At 37.0% G+C, this 16,197-nt stretch overlaps 1 protein-coding gene across 4 annotated transcripts in view; it reads left to right on the forward strand.

Moving 5' to 3' along the window:
* Window positions 1-16,197, forward strand: part of CDC14A (cell division cycle 14A) — a 170,507-nt gene that overhangs the window by 117,915 nt on the left and 36,395 nt on the right. The gene's annotated exons all lie outside the window — the stretch shown is intronic.

Here is a 16,197-nt window from a genome sequence, read left to right on the forward strand (position 1 = left end):
TAGAATTTCTTGTGAGAATTTTTATGATCTACTCTCTTAGAACTTTAAAATATGCAAATACAATATTATTAACTGTAGTCATCCTGTTGCCTATTGTATTCTCAGAACTTATTTATCTTATAACTGGAACTTTGTAGCTTTGACCCTCTCCACCCATTTCTCCCACCCCCTACCTCTGGCAGTCACCAGTCTGTTATCTGTGTCTGTGAGCCTGTTTTTTGTTTTTTAGATGCCACATGTAAATAAAATCATATAGTATTTGTTTTCCCCGTGTGACTTATTTCACTTATTTCACTTAGTGTAATGCCCTCAAGTTCTATCCATGTTGTCACAAATGGCAAGATTTCCTTTGTTTTTATGGCTGAATAATATTTCGTTATATATAAACGCATTTTCTCTATCCGTTCATCCATCAGTGGATGAAGCTTAGATTGTTTCCATGTTTGGCTGTTGTAGATAATGCTGTAACGAACGTGGGGGGGGTGCAGATATCTTTTTGAGTTAGTGTTTTCATTTTCTTGGGATGAATGCACAGAAGTGCAAATGTTGGATCCTGTGGTAGTTCTATATTAAATTTTTTGAGGAACCTCCATACTGTTTTCCATAGTAGCCGCACCAATTTACATTCCCACGCACAGCACACTGGGGCTCCCTTTAAATCACTTTCCGGTTTCTAATGCCATAGATTTGTTTTATTTGCTCTTGGGCTTTGTTTTCTTCTCAGAAAATTGTTTTTCAGATACATTCATGTTCAGTATGTCAGTAGTTTGTTTCTTTTTATTACTTAGCATTCCACCTTATGAATGTATCACGATGTATTGACCCGTACAACTGTTGATGGGTATTTAGGTGATGTTTCGGTTTGGTTGTTAGGAATGAAACTGCTGTTTCTATACAGTCTTCTGTATAAGTCTTTTTGCAGACATATGTCTTCATTTCCTTTATTTAAATACCTAGGAATGAAGGTCACTGGATCATAGGGTTAGATATAGTTTAACTTCATGAAGAATGATTTTCCAAGGTGGTTAAATCATTTTACATATTACTTGTTGGAGTATGAATTGTAACTGTTCCACATCGTTGCCAACATTCTGTTGTGTAAACTTGTTTTTTGGGCAGGAGTGGAAGCCATTCTGGTTGGTGTGAAATAGTGTCTCAATTTGTATTTTCCTGATGACTAATGATGTTGAACATTTTTTTCACACATATTTGTATCTTTTGTGAGATGTTTGGCCAAGTCTTTGCCTATTTAAAATTTTTTTGTTTCTGTTGATTGTAGTGGTTCTTTACATATTTTATGTCATTATTTTATTTTATTTTTATTTTCAAAATAGTTTTTGTTTCTTTCCCAAATGTTTTTGCAGAATTTCCAGGGTATTACTTTATTTTAAAAAAAATATTTGTTGAAGTTACTATAAAACAATTATTTTTCACGGTATTATATACAGAGTCGATGGAAAATACATTGTTTTTCTACAAATTATATAATATTAGGAAGAGCAGTTAAAGTTGTATGTCACAGCTTTACAACAGGTATTTTTGCTTTTTACTGAGATTTGTTTTTTAAACAAATTTACTAATTTAAGAGAGAGAGGTAAGGAGCACGAATGGAGGTAGGGGCAGCGGGAGAGGGAAGAGCAGATTCCAAGCAGAGCAGGGAGCCCAATATGGGGCTCCATGCCAGGATCCTGACATCATGACCTGAGCCAAAGGCAGATATTTTAACTGACTAAGCCACCCAAGCTTAGTGAGATTTTTTTTAACTGAAATGTAACCGACATATAACATTATATTAATTTCAGTCATACAACACAATGATTTGATATTTGTATATATATTTTAGATACAAGTCTTTTTGTCAAATACATTGTGCTGTATGTCTTTTAATGAACAGAATTTAAAATTTTGCTGAACTTGATTTTTGAAAATTAACCATGTATCTTGCAACCTTACTAATTTCACTTATTAGTTCTAGTAGTTTTCCTTATTGCTGAGATTTCCAGTACAGTGTTAGGTAGGGGTGGTGAAAATGGACATCCTTGTCTTGCTCTCAATATTAGACAGACAGCATTCATTCTTTCACCACTCACTGCAATGTTAGTTGTGGGGCTTTCACAGATGACTTTTATCTGAATGAGGAAATTTCCTCCCAGTTCTAGTTTATTGAGAGTTTCTATTAACAGTGGGTATTGAATTTTGTCAGTTTTTTCTACATCTATCAAGATAATCGCATAATTTTTTCTCCTTTATCCTGCTAAATGTGAACTACATTGTTTTTCTAATGTGAAGCCATAATAGCCATGATGGGCTTTTATGTCTTCATACGGTGGATCTGATATGCTAATGTTTTCTTAGGGATTTTTGTGTTCATGTCATGAGAGGTAATGATGTGTGATTTTCTTTTCTTGTAATGCTTTTAAGTTTCAGTATCAGGGTCATGCAAACTTGATAAGATGAATTGTGAAGCATTTCCATCTTTATTTTCTGAAAAGAGTAATATAAGATGGTATTACTGGATTTGAGGGATGGTTGGGAACTTAGGAGATATAAGTGTTATTTGGAGATAAGGGTCTAGTTGATGTTGGAAGACCTGGAAAGGTTGGTCTTGTGACCAACAGGGGTAAATCAGGGCACGCACTATGAGGGGTTTGGTTCTGAAAGTCTTTCAGAGTCTGGTGGGTCATCAGTTGAGGCCATGGGCTATGGGCCATCAGAAGACCTTCTATTAAACAGTTCCTGGGGATATGATGGCCAAGGGGCTGAGCAGAGATCCCTACTGGGACTACTTGCTTAGGTGTCTAGGAGGGGAGATTGGGATACCTATGTAATCTTTGCTGCATTGCAGGGTGGTGCTGTAGCCCATTGGGGCTGCTGCTGGGTCACTGGAAGCTTGAGGTGCCGTGGTGACTATACACTTCTATTCACTTCCTTCCCTATTTTTTTAAAAAAGATTTTATTTATTTATCTATTTATTTGAGAGAGAGAGAGACAGCGAACAAGTATGGGGGGGAGGGGGACGGGAGAGGGAAGAGAGAGAATATCAAGCAGACTCTGGGCTGAGTGTGGGACCCATCTCGGGGCTTGATCCTAGGACCTGAGATCATGACTTGAGCCGAAACCAAGAGTCAGAGGCCTAACCTACTGAGGCACCCCCTGACTCTTTTTTAACCATCCTGTATGGAAAGTTTATTTCACATTTTGCATGCCTTTCTCTAACCATTCTAAACATAACCTCAACCCTTCTCCTAAGCTATACACACACACACACACACACACACACACACACACACAAACACATACAAACACATACATGGTTAATTAAAGTTTTTATTTTGCAGTAATTATAGATTACGTACATTTATAAGAAGTAATAGCGGGGGTTCCTATGTATTTACTCACTTTCCCCAAATGCGAACATCTTGCAAAATTATAGTATAACATCACAATCAAGATATTGACGTTGATAGAGTGAAGACACAGAGACCTGTCACCACTAAGAGTTCTTCACATTGCCATTGTACAGCTACACTCATGTTTTTCTTGCCCTTATCCCCTTGTTACCTTCTGACAACTGCTGATGCAGTCTCCATTTGTGTATTTTTCATTTTGAGAATGTTACATATATGGGATCATAGAGCATGCAACCTTTTAGGGTTGGCATTTTCCATTCAGTGTAATTCCCTGGAGGTTCATTGGGAATGTTGCATGTATCAGTAACTTGCTCCTTTTTTTTTTTTTTTTTTTTAAGATTTATTTATTTGCTTAGTTGAGAGAGTGCACATCCATGAGTGGGAGGAGGGCAGAGGGAGAGGGAGAGAGGGAATCCCAAACAGACTCCCCACTGAGCACAGAGCCTGGCCCAGGGCTCGATCCCATGACCCTGAGATCATAACCTGAACTGAAACCAGGAATCAGGTGCTCAAGCTGTTGAGCCATCCCGTGCCCCTCACTTGTTCCTTTTTATGGCTGAGTAGTATTCCAGGGAATGAATGTAGTACTGTTTGTTAACCATGAAGGATCGCTGGGCTGTTTATGGTTTTTGGCTATTATGAGTAAAGATGCTATAAATGTTTGTATATAGGTTTTTATGTGAACATAAGTTTTCATTTCTCTGGGATAAGTGCCCAAGACTGCAGTTGGTGAGTTGTATGGTACATGTTTAGTTTTATAAGAAACTGTCAAATTGTTTTCTAGAGTGGCTGTTTCATTCTACGTTCTCACTAGCAATGTATGAATGATTGAGTTTTTCTTTATATTTGCCAGCATTTGGTGGTGTTGCTGTTTTTGTTTTAGCCACTCTGATAGATATGTAGTGAAATACCATTATAGTTTTAATTTACATTTCCTTAGTAAATAACAATAAGCAACTTCTCATGTACTTATTTGCCATCCATGTATCTTTTTGGCGAAGTGTCTGTTCAAATCTTTTGTGCATTCTTTATTGAGTTGTTTGTTTTCTTATTATTGAGTTTTGAGAGTTCTTTTTTTTTAAAAAAAGATTTTATTTATTTACTTGTGAAAAAGAGAGCAGAGCAGGAGAGAGAGCGAGAGAGAGAGAGAGACAGAGAGCACGAGTGGTGGGGAGGAGCAGAGGGAGAGGGAGAAGCAGACTACCCGCAGAGTAGGGAGCCCAATGTCAGGCTCCGTCCCAGGACCCTGAGATCATGACCTGAGCTGAAGGCACAGGCTTACTGACTGAGCCATCCAGACGTCCCTTGAGAAGGTCTTTATACTTTAAAGGTACTAATTTTTTGTCTGATAAATATTTTGAAAATAATTTCTCTCAGTCTATAATTTGTCTTTCATTCTCTTAATAGATTCTTTCACAGAGGAAAATTTTAAATTTTGATGAAGTCCCATTTATCATTTTTTCCCTTTTTTAGATAGTGCTTTTAGTATCAAATCTAAGGTCTCTCTGCTTAGCTCTAGATCCCCATAATTTCTCATGTTTTTTCTAAAAGGTTTGTAGTTATGTGTTTTTAGTTAAGTTGGTGATTCATATTTTTTTAAAGATTTATTTATTTATTTATTTGAGAATTGCGAGCAAGCATGAGCAGGGGCAAAGGGGCAGAGGGGCAGAGGGAGAGAAAAAGGAAGAAGCAGACTCTCCACTGAGCAGGGAGCCTGACCCAGTGCTTGATCCCAAGCCCTCAGGATCATGACCTGAGCCAAAGGCAGCCGCTTAACCACTGAGCCACCCAGGCGCCCCTAGTGATTCATTTTGAGTTAATTTTTGTATGAGGCATGAGACTTACGGTGCATTTTTTTCTTTATGCGGATGGATGTGCTCTGGCACTATTTGTTGAAATAGTTTTCTCCATTGAATTGCTTTGACATCTTTGTTAAAAATTAGATGGGCATATGTATGGCTCTATTACTTTGTTCTTTATTCTGTTTGTTCCATTTGTCCTTCTAATAGCACACTGTCTGGATCCTGTACCTATATAGTGAGTGAGCCTTAATGTTGGAAGAGTGGTTCCCCTACTTTCTCTTTCTTTAACAAAATTATCTTAGCAATGCTGGATCCTTTTCTTTTCTGTGTAAATTTTAGGATAATCTTGTCCATGTCTGCAAAAAGTCATGCTGTGATTTTGATAGGAATGTGTTAAACTTCTTTGTTGCGGAATTGACATCTTTAGTACTGTTAAGTCTTCCAATCCCTAAACACAGTATGTCTCTTCATTTATCTAGATCTCCTTTGATTTCTTTCATCAGTAATGTGTAGCTTTCAGCTTTTACAAGTCCTGTTTTATTAGATTTACACCTAAGTATTTTGCTTTATTTGCATGATTATAGATAGTAATATATTTTACATTTCAGAGTCCATGTGTTCATCACCAGCATGTATAAATACAGTTGATTTTCTATCTATGTTTATTTTATATCCTGAAATGTGTGTGTGTGTGCGTACACACGCACACACATGAATTCCTGGGGATTTCTACAAAGGCAATCATGTCATCTACAAATAGGGACAGATTTATTTCCTTCCTATCTGCATATCTTGTCTTGTCTTTTTTCTTTTCTTTTCTTTTCTTTTCTTTTCTTTTCTTTTCTTTTCTGTTCTGTTCTGTTCTTTTCTTTTCTTTTCTTCCCTTCCCTTGGTACATAGTCTGAACTTTTAGCACTATGATGAATAAGAGTGGTGAGAGCAGACATTCTTCACTTGTTCCTAATCTTGGGGTTGGGAGGAAGCATTCACCATTATATTGAATGTTAATTAGAGGTTTGCTATAGATGTACTTTACCAAGTAGAGGAAGTTCCCCTCTCTTTTCCAGAGAGTTTTATCATGAATGAGTATGGAATTTTGTCATGCTTTTTCTGCATTGATTGATCATATCTTTTTCTTTGTTAGCCTGTTTATTTGGTGGATTGCCTTAATTAAAAAAAACATATTAAATAAGCTTTGCATTCCAGGAATAAACCCTACTCAATATATTATAAATGAGAGTCTTGCAAATGTGATCAAGTTAGGGATCTTGAAGTGGAATGATTGTCCTGGATTAATCTGGTGAGTTCATTCTAATCACAGGAGGACATAGGAGGAGTTAGAAGAAATATGATGATAGAAACAGAGATCTAACTGACGTACTTTGAACATGAAAGAAGGGGCCATAAACCAAGGAATAAAGGCAGCCACTGGCAGCTGAAAAATCAAGGAAACAGATTCTCCTTGTAGAGCCTCCAGAAAGAATCAACCGTCAATACCTTCCTTGACTCTAGCTCAGTGAAACTGAGATTGACCTTTAGACTTCCAGAACTATGTGGAAGTAAATATGTCTTCTTCTGAGCCATGAGGTGTGTGGTAATTTGTTACAGCAGCTTTGTGTAGATAGGAAACTCCTGTATCTACATAGTGTACCAGTAAGGAAATAGGTATAGTAAGATACACAGATCCTCTGTGAACATGGGCATTCTGAAATGCTCTTATTCATCATATTTCTACTTTAGGCTATTCAAAGTAGGAGAGTCCTCAGATGCACATGTTATTTAAGGAATACTGGGCTATAGCAATGTGTAAGATGAATCAGGTGGAGGGAGATTGAAAAGAGACTATTGTCATCTAAAGAGGTCAGCTCTTCTTGAAGGGGCCAGAAGTTCGACTGAGGAATTAGAGACAGGTGGGGACCAGGGCATCTCAAGGAAGTCAGTCTCAGGCTTTGAAGCCTGACTAATGGTAAGAGAGACGAAGGGCTTTAAAGCCTTACTAATGGTATGAAAGATGAAGAGAGTGACACCATCGATGACGCAAAAGCATGAATAAGTAACACATTCATTAGGCGAGAAGTAAGAGGATTAAAAAGTTATCTGACAGGTTTTCATCTGTCAAAAATGACTGCATTAGGTTAGAAGGATTGTATTCTTTCAGAGGTGAGAAATCCAATCGTTGCCTTTTGGGTAATGTTAATTCTAAATCTGTGACTTTAGGGTAGAACATCCTGTTAGTCCTTGAAGACTAAAATATGGCCAGGTGTTTGATTTCTGCATCTTGAAGAAAATTTCCCCTTATCTTACTAGCATTCTTGTGAGTTGATGAATTTATGTATTGGCAGATCAAGACCTTTTCTTTGTTATATTCTGAAATCTTATATTTGAATTTTTTCCTAGGATATAAATAAAATTGTTTACAAACCATCAAGTGATTTTTTTCTTTTACTTCTAACTATTGTTAAGCTAAAAATTCCATTCTGACCCCAAAATATGTGTTCTACGAAGCATCCTCTTAGTTTTAAAAACGAGGCACAAACACATCTCACTTATTGAGTGAAGCCTAAACTCATCCTTTTCAGGGACAGCCTGTGGAAATACAGAGGTGGGATCAAGCTGCTTTTATGACTTGTTTGATTCTATTTGTTGAATGTTCAGTTGTGGTGTATGATGTCCTCTGGATCATGATCTGTTAATGCTTTCGTTCATAAGAGAGGAAGCCTTCAAGGGCCTGTACTGGGTTCCCATGGGGACTTCAGCCCACAGATATTTACAATGATGCGTGATATAATGATACTGTTTTATTTTTATTTATGTATTTATTTTTAATTTAAAAATTTTCATTAAGATATAATTGACATAACATTATATTAGTTTCAGGTATACAATGTAATATTTGATATTTGTAAATATTGTGAAATAATCACAACCTTAAGTCTAGTTAACATCCATCACTAAGTTTATACCTTTTGACTTTCTTCAGCCATTTTGCCCACTTCCCATCCCCCATTTCTGGCAACCACCATTCTGTTCTCTTTATCTATGTATTCTTTTTCTTTTTTTTTTTTTTCCTTTAGAATTCGTATATAAGTGAGATCACACAGTGTTTGTCTTTCTCTTTCTGACTTATTTCACTTAGCACAATGCCCTCAAAGTCCATCCATGTTACTGCTAATGGGAAGATTTCCTTCTTTTTTATGGCTGGATAATATTCTTTATGTATGTATTATGTATATTGTGTATATTTTTGTATGTATATATGTATTTATGTATATATTATGTATATTTGTGTGATTTATATATCTGATTGTGTGTGTGTGTGTGTGTGTATTCACACTTTCTTTATTCATTCATCTATTAATGGACACCCAGGTTGCTAGTGTGTCTTTGTTGTTGGAAATAATGCAGCAATGAACATAGCAGTGTATATATCTTTTCAAATCAGTGTTTTCATGCCATGCAGAAGTGGAATTGCTGGATCATATGGTAATCCTATTTAAAATTCTTTGAGGAGCTTCCATACTGTTTTCCATAATGGCTGCACCAATTTACATTCCCACCAAGAGTGCACAGAGGTTTCCTTTTCCCCACAATCTCTCCAACACTTGCTATTTCTTATTTGTTTATTTTGATAATAGCTATTCTGGCAGGGGTGAAGTAATATCTCATTGTGTTTTATATTTATATTTCTCTGATAATTAGTGATTGTGAGGCTTTTCATGTACTTTTTGGCCATCTGTATGTCTTTGGGAAAATGTCTATTCCGATCCTCTGCTCATTTTTTAATTGGAATGTTTTTTTTGCTATTGAGTTGTGTGAGTTCTTTGTATATTATGGATATAAACCCCTTTCAGACATGATTTGCAAATATTTTCTCCCATTTGGTAGGCTGCCCTTTCATTTTGTTGGAAGCTTACTTTGCAGAAGCTTTTTAGTTTGATATAGTCTCACTTGTTTATTTTTGTTTTTGTTGCCTTTGCTTTTGATGTCAGAGCCAAAAACTCAATGCCAAGGCTGATATCAAGGAGCTTATTGCCTGTGTTTTCTTCTGTTTTATGGTTATAGGTCTGATGTTCAGTTCTTCAATTCATTTTGAATTGACTTTTGTGTATGGTATAACACAGTGGTCCAATTTCATTCTTTTGCATATGGCTGCCCAGAGTTCCCTGCACCATTTTTTAAAATTTTTTTTAAAGATTTTATTTATTTACTTGACAGACAAAAATCACAAGTAGGCAGAGAGGCAGACAGAGAGAGAGGGGGAAGCAGGCTCTCCACTGAGCAGAGAGCCTGTTGTGGAGCTCAGTCCCAGGACCCTGAGATCAGGACCTGAGCTGAAGGCAGAGGCTTAACCCACTGAGCCACCTAGGTGCCCCTTCTCCGCACCATTTATTGAAGAGACTGTACTTTCCCCATTGTATATTCTTAGCTCCCTTGTTATAAATTATTTTATCTTATATGTGTGGGTTTGTTTCTAGGCTCTCTATTCTGTTTCACTGATCTATGTCTGTTTTTATGCCCTTACCATATTGTTTTGATCATTTTAGCTTTGTAATATAGTTTGTAATATAGTTTCCTGATCATACAAGAAGTATGATGCCTCCAGATTTGTTGTTCTTTCTCAGAATTGTTTTGGCTATTTGGGACCTTTTGTGGGTTCTATACAAATTTTAGGATTGTTTATTTCTGTGAAAGATGTCATTGGAATCTTGATAGGGATTGCATTGAGTTTGTAGATTGCTTTGGGTGGCATCAACATTTCAATATTACTTCTTCCAATCCATGAGTGTAGAAGTAGAGTGTTAAAAGTAAAAAACTTTTAAGTTTCCTCCTGACACAGAGAGGACTCACGTAAAAGCTAAATCTGGACCCTGCAGGGAGTTTTGTCTTTGTAAAGTAGAACTTCCATTTTGAATAAAGTCATCTTTAAGGGAGCAACAGTTTTGTGGTTGGATTCTCTTTTTATTCCTAAATTCCTAAATCAAAAATTCCCCCTTTCTGCTTTATTATCAAAGATAGTCTCATCAATGTCCAGTCAGTTGGATGTTTGTCAACATTCTAATTTAGCTGTAAGCTTTCAGTTGTCTTAGTGCTTCTTAAATATTAAAGTGTGTAAGAATCACTTGGGAATCCTATTAAATGCAGTTTGGGGTTCACCAGATCTAGGGTGGGACTTGAGATTCTGCATTTCTAATAAGCTCCCAGGTGATATGACATGGCTGGTCCTCCAACCACATTGTATAACAAGGGTCCATGGGTCATTCTTACTCCGTAAATATCACTTGTGCTATGTTCAGTTTGGTGCTTAGAGAATGTGGTAAGTTTCACAATTGGAAAGAGCAATACTGGAAATTAGTAGTTAAACCATTGCTTTTTATTTTAGGAAATTACCAAAAGTAAAATGGAGAAAACCTGCTCAAGAAAAAATGGAAATATTCTTGAAAATGTCTAAAAATAATGGCTTGAGTTTTTAATTATAATTGATTCCTACTGTTTCTTTTGGTCATTTTTTTAGATACATGCAGTGGTTCAAGGAGTATGTATTAACATTTTGTATAATCTATTTTAAAGTTTTAAGAATTTATCTTTCCTAAAATACAGAAATTGAAACTTGAACTATTATAAACTGGAATTTAAAATAACCATAGACAATATCATGGTTTACTTATAAGAATAACAAGCATAGGGGTGCCTGGGTGGCTCAGTTGTTAAGCGTCTGCCTTCAGCTCAGATCATGATCCTACCCTGCCCAGCTGGGAGCCAGCTTCTCCCCTCCCCACTCATGCTCTCTTGCTATCTCTATCTCTCTCCCTAATAAATAAATAAAATCCTTAAAAAAAAAAAAAGAATAAAAAGCACATTGCATAGGTTCAAGTTTACACTATTTGACAGTCACATTTTTGCAGTAACACTCATTTATAAACCTCTAAATTGCTCTTCATTTTATTCATTTATTGACTACCAATTGTATTGAGTTTGTTGGCTAAGCAAAAATTAAACCTTTGGGGTGCCTGGGTGTCTCAGTGGGTTAAGACTCTGCCTTTGGCTCAGGTCATGATCTGGGATCCTGGGATCGAGCCCTGCATCAGGCTCTCTGCTCAGTGGGGAGCCCACTTCCCCCTCTCTCTCTGCCTGTCTCTCCCCCTACTTGCGATCTCTCTCTCTCTCTATCAAATAAGTAAATAAAATCTTAATCTTAAAAAAAATTAAATCTTAATGTGGGTCCAGTATTAAGGAAATGGTATATATAAGATTTGTGGGCAATGTGACATCAGGAATTTGCCCTGAAATACTCATGTCAATTACTAAAGACAGGTGATTGAGTGGTTTTTGTTTCATTTCTTGTGTGAAAAGGGTTTGAGGTAGGAAAAGAATGTCTTGTAAGCAATAATGCATCCGGTTTAGTTGAAAAGTTTATATTTTGCCATCATACCATCGAACCAGCTTCTGACTGTGGAGGTCTGTACCTAAACTAGAACTAGCTTTGGGAACTCTTGACTCATTTCTTCTCTTCCAGCTACATTTTTCATGTGTGTTTCAGAATCAAGAACCTTCCCTTCTACCCTCAAATTCTGTTTAAACATCTTCCTAGTAAATCTTCCATTTGTACTAAAGTATGAGTAGAACTCCTTGAATATCTGTTTCCTTTCCACTTCCTGAGCCTGTGGTACTGCTTTCTGGTCTCTCTTCCCTTGATACCAGGTTAGACCATTTCATTAGAGCAGTTTTTTAAACCGGGAACCATCTCGGTTTCCATAATAGCCATGGGGCAGTGGAGTAGGAGGCATGCAGGGCAGACTGGTACCCTAGTCACCACTAGAGTAGGCCTACCTCAAGCTACAATGTGGGCTGGGTTTCTATATAGAATTGCTGAATGGTGGCTTTGCATGGACACTGAGGTCGGGTATGCATCTAGGATGGAAGAAGTGATGAAAATGAAAACGAAGAGTTAAGGTGATGGGGAGATAGGCTTAGTTTGGACTCCAGGATGTGAAGGAGAAGTCAGCTACAAACAGAAGAAGCTGTACCTGACTATCATTGTGTTCTGAATTCAAAACCAGAAATAGCTGTGACAGTGCAACTGAGCAGGGGAGGGGCAGAGGGAGAGGGAAACTCAAGCTGCCCCTCACTGCCCCCGTACCCCCCCCACCACTGAGCATAGAGTCCATCATGGGGCTCCATCTTGTGACCCCAAGATCATGACCTCAGCCGAAATCAAGAGTAAGACGCTTAACCGACTGAGCTACCCAGGCGCCCCTTGAAGCAGATTTTTGAAAAGAAGGCTGTGACTTCACTTGTAATGAAGCCAAGTTAATTATTTTCTTAGGTCTCAGGCCTGACTAACCCAGGGCCAGGACTCGGCCAAAAACTCTTGACCCCCAACACTGGCTACCTCTCTCTAAAGGCTCTGTTTAAATCAAGACAGATTTCTTCCTGTTATTTCAAAGCCCATGCTCTTTTGGCAGAGGGTTGGTAATCTCATACTGTTTTAGAAAATCCACGATGTTACCTGTGGATTTACTTTGTGCTGGTGTGTTAACTTTGTAGGATTTGATTTTTAAATGCTAAATACTTAAAAATACATGTTCTCCTTCCTGTGTTTGAGATGAGGCTTTTAAGGAGTAATCGACACCACAATAAAAGCCAGCGCGGTTCCCTTGTCAATAAAAAAGGGATTTGCGTGAAGTGCTGCTTTTTCATAAGAAGCACTGCATAGAGCATCACTTAGCAACACACAAATCAGCTTTGACACCTAATTCATCTTTAATATTCAGGTTCAAATCAAGTCTTTCCCGTGATGGGACAGATGGAGTCTTTGAAACCAAGCAAGCGAAAGGTGTCACTTTGTAATTTCCATCTTTAGGTTGGCAGCAGCATCAGAATCTTCATTTTGGAATTGGAATTTTTTCAATTTCCAGATCTACATGCTTCAGTGTGCCGTGCAGGGTCCGTCATGGACATGTTGCTGCATGCTTCTGTCATAACCTCTGTTTTTCAGCCAAATCAAATGGCCCATTTTCCCAAACATGCTGCATACTTTGATATCACTATTTCTTCAAGCCTGTGTTATTTCTTTGCTTTGGGAAAATTCTTTGCTGGCTAAGTTCTGCTAATCTTTCTAGCTACTTTTGAATTCTGAGGGACCTTGTCTCTGATTCTTTAAGACTGAGCTAAGGGCAAATCTTGGTCATAGGCGTTAATACTGGATTTCAGTTGTTTGCTTTCCTTATACATAACTGGAACTTTTGAGGGCCAGGAATTCTGTCGTTTATCTGTATATCCCTATCCTTTCTGTATGTTTCATTTATCTGAATTTCTCACTGTCTGTGGCAGAGCTGAGTGTTCTCTCCCTGTGAAACAGTAGTTCTTTATTACTGAGTCTTTTGACCAGAGGCTCAACATATTCATTTATGAATTTAACAGTTATCTTTTGAATTGTTCATGGTGTGTCAAGGACTATGCTGTATGTTTACTTCTATTTTGGAAGGATGTAAGAATCAACCAACAGATAAAGAGCTATACTAGATGTAGCATTAAGTGGAAAAAATCTGGAGGAAACAAAAAAATTAAAGCAAGGATTTCTGAAAATGCAAGGTAGCAGGGAGGCTATACCATGGTTTTATGAAGTTTTTCACAAAGGAAGTTTTTCACACGGATTTTTACAGTTGGTACAGAAAAATTAAAAGTGACTCAGTGATTGGGGTAACCCCATCAATTTATATATCTTAAGCTGAGAAAATATTCCTCAGTGGTTTGCTTCCAAAAAAGTACCTTCTGCCATAATAGAAGGCAGATACCGCCACACTCCCTAGTGAACTGGTACGTGTAGATTTCTGGAGTTTTTATTTTATTCATATCTTTAAAATTTCATCGGCTTTTGTTTTAAAATTTAATCCATTTTAAAACATGCTGGAAATTTATTTATTTAAAAATATTTTATTTATTTATTTGACAGAGAGAGAGAGAGAGAGAGAAGGAACACAAGCAGGGGGAGCAGCAGAGGGAGAGGGAGAAGCAGGCTTCCAGCTGAACAGGGAGCCCGACACAGGGCTCAATCCCAGGACCCTGAGAGCATGACCTTGAGCTGAAGGCAGACACTTAACGACTGAGCCACCCAGGTGCCCCCATGCTAGAAATTTCTTAAGATAATTTAAATGAATTCCAATTTTAGAACAATGCTAGGAGTGTTACATTAGTCTTATATGTGGACAGCATATTATATATCTAAAGCTTCTATACTGTCTGTCTCAGAAATAAGACTAAAAGTGTTCCCTTTTGCTTTATCTAGAAAATACTGAAAAGTAAACAAAAATTAAAAGAAAAAAACACCTCTTATTTGAAAGTGGAGTAGGATATTATATTTATTTTATTTTATTTCTTTTCAGTGTTCCAGCATTCATTGTTTATGCAGCACACCCAGTGCTCCATGCAATACATGCCCTCCTTAACATCCACCACCAAGGTCACCCAAATCCCCACCCCTTCCTCTCCAAAACCCTCAGTTTGTTTCTCAGAGTCCACAGTCTTTCATGGTTTGTCTCCCCCTCTGATTGCCCCCAACTCACTTCTTTGCATCTCCCAATGTCTTCTGTGTTATTCCTTATGCTCCACAAATAAGTGAAACCATATGATAATTGACTTTCTCTGCTTGACTTATTTCACTCAGTGTAATCTCCTCCAGTCCCGTCCATGTTGATACAAAAGTTGAGTATTCATCCTTTCTGATGGAGGCATAATACTCCATTGTATATATGGACCACATCTTCTTTATAGGATATTATATTTTTTAAAAAAGAAAGCTTCCCAACCATCCAGTCCCATCCCACACTGTTAATCTTTGGACACTTAGTAAACTGACTCCTTTCTAAGTGTATTTATAAATACTACTGTTAAAATAATGTAGTGATGTGCTGTCTGCTGTCTTTTATGATAGCAACTTTAAAGGTTCCATTCCATACTAACACTAGCTTTGTTCTGCTTTGATCTATCTATCTATCCATTTATTTATCACTTATTTTTCTTACAAAAGCACATGAATCACATTGTTTTAAAAAAGTCCAAACAGCGTAGACATGCAGTAGAAAGTAAAAGTTTCTTTTTATTCTTGGGAGTAACTGGTCAATATGTTGCTGTATGTTCTAGATAACTAAACTTTTGGTTAAATTATACTTTTTTAATACAAAAAATGACATCATACCTTCCATTCTGTCACTTATATTTTTCTTTCACGAATGCTTTATTTCATATCTGCTCTTCTGTTCTTTATTACTATGTGGAGGTCCAGCCCAGGGCTTTTTATTGGCTGTATAATATTTCACAGGGTGCATGAACTCTTAATAAGCTTGTTAGTCCATTCTGTATATCCAGTTTTTTTTTTTTTAATTACAAATAACACTGCACTAAGCATTTTGTATCTTGTATACGAGGATGTAGCTATAGGGTGATACCTGCGTGGATATGCTTGGTTGGAGGCATTGCACATGTAAAATTTTGCTGTATAACTTAAAACTTAAACTTTTCTTAAAGACTTTCAGCAGTATTTAATCATAAACAAAAATTCTGATTTGTGAGTAAACTCTTTTAAAAAGGAACGGTGGATTCCTTTCTTGAGGGTCCAGTGAGAGTACAGTTCAGGGAGGATATTTTGTCATGGTTTTTCTCTTCGTGTTTTTGCCCGAATGTTATTTGGAATCTTTGAGAGAAAATACTCCTTGGTCTTTCTATTGCCTCAGAAAATAAATCTATGTTCTTATTGGTAGCATCTCCTTGATAATGCTATTATTTCCCTGGATGTTGATATTCCTTATGATGAGTCATAAGTTTAGCTTAATTCTCTTTTGTCCAGTAAGATGTAGAATAGAATGAAAACTATCTAATGGGTAGTTTATCTTAAAAGAAATGGAGGAAGGTGACTCTAACAATAAAAATTTTAAACCCAGACTGTCATTTTTGTTTACGTATCTTAAGTTCTTTTCCTATAACCTTGA

Source organism: Lontra canadensis, unplaced genomic scaffold (assembly GCF_010015895.1).
Source record: "Lontra canadensis isolate GAN:19392208 unplaced genomic scaffold, GSC_riverotter_1.0 scaffold33, whole genome shotgun sequence".
Lineage (NCBI taxonomy): Eukaryota > Metazoa > Chordata > Mammalia > Carnivora > Mustelidae > Lontra > Lontra canadensis.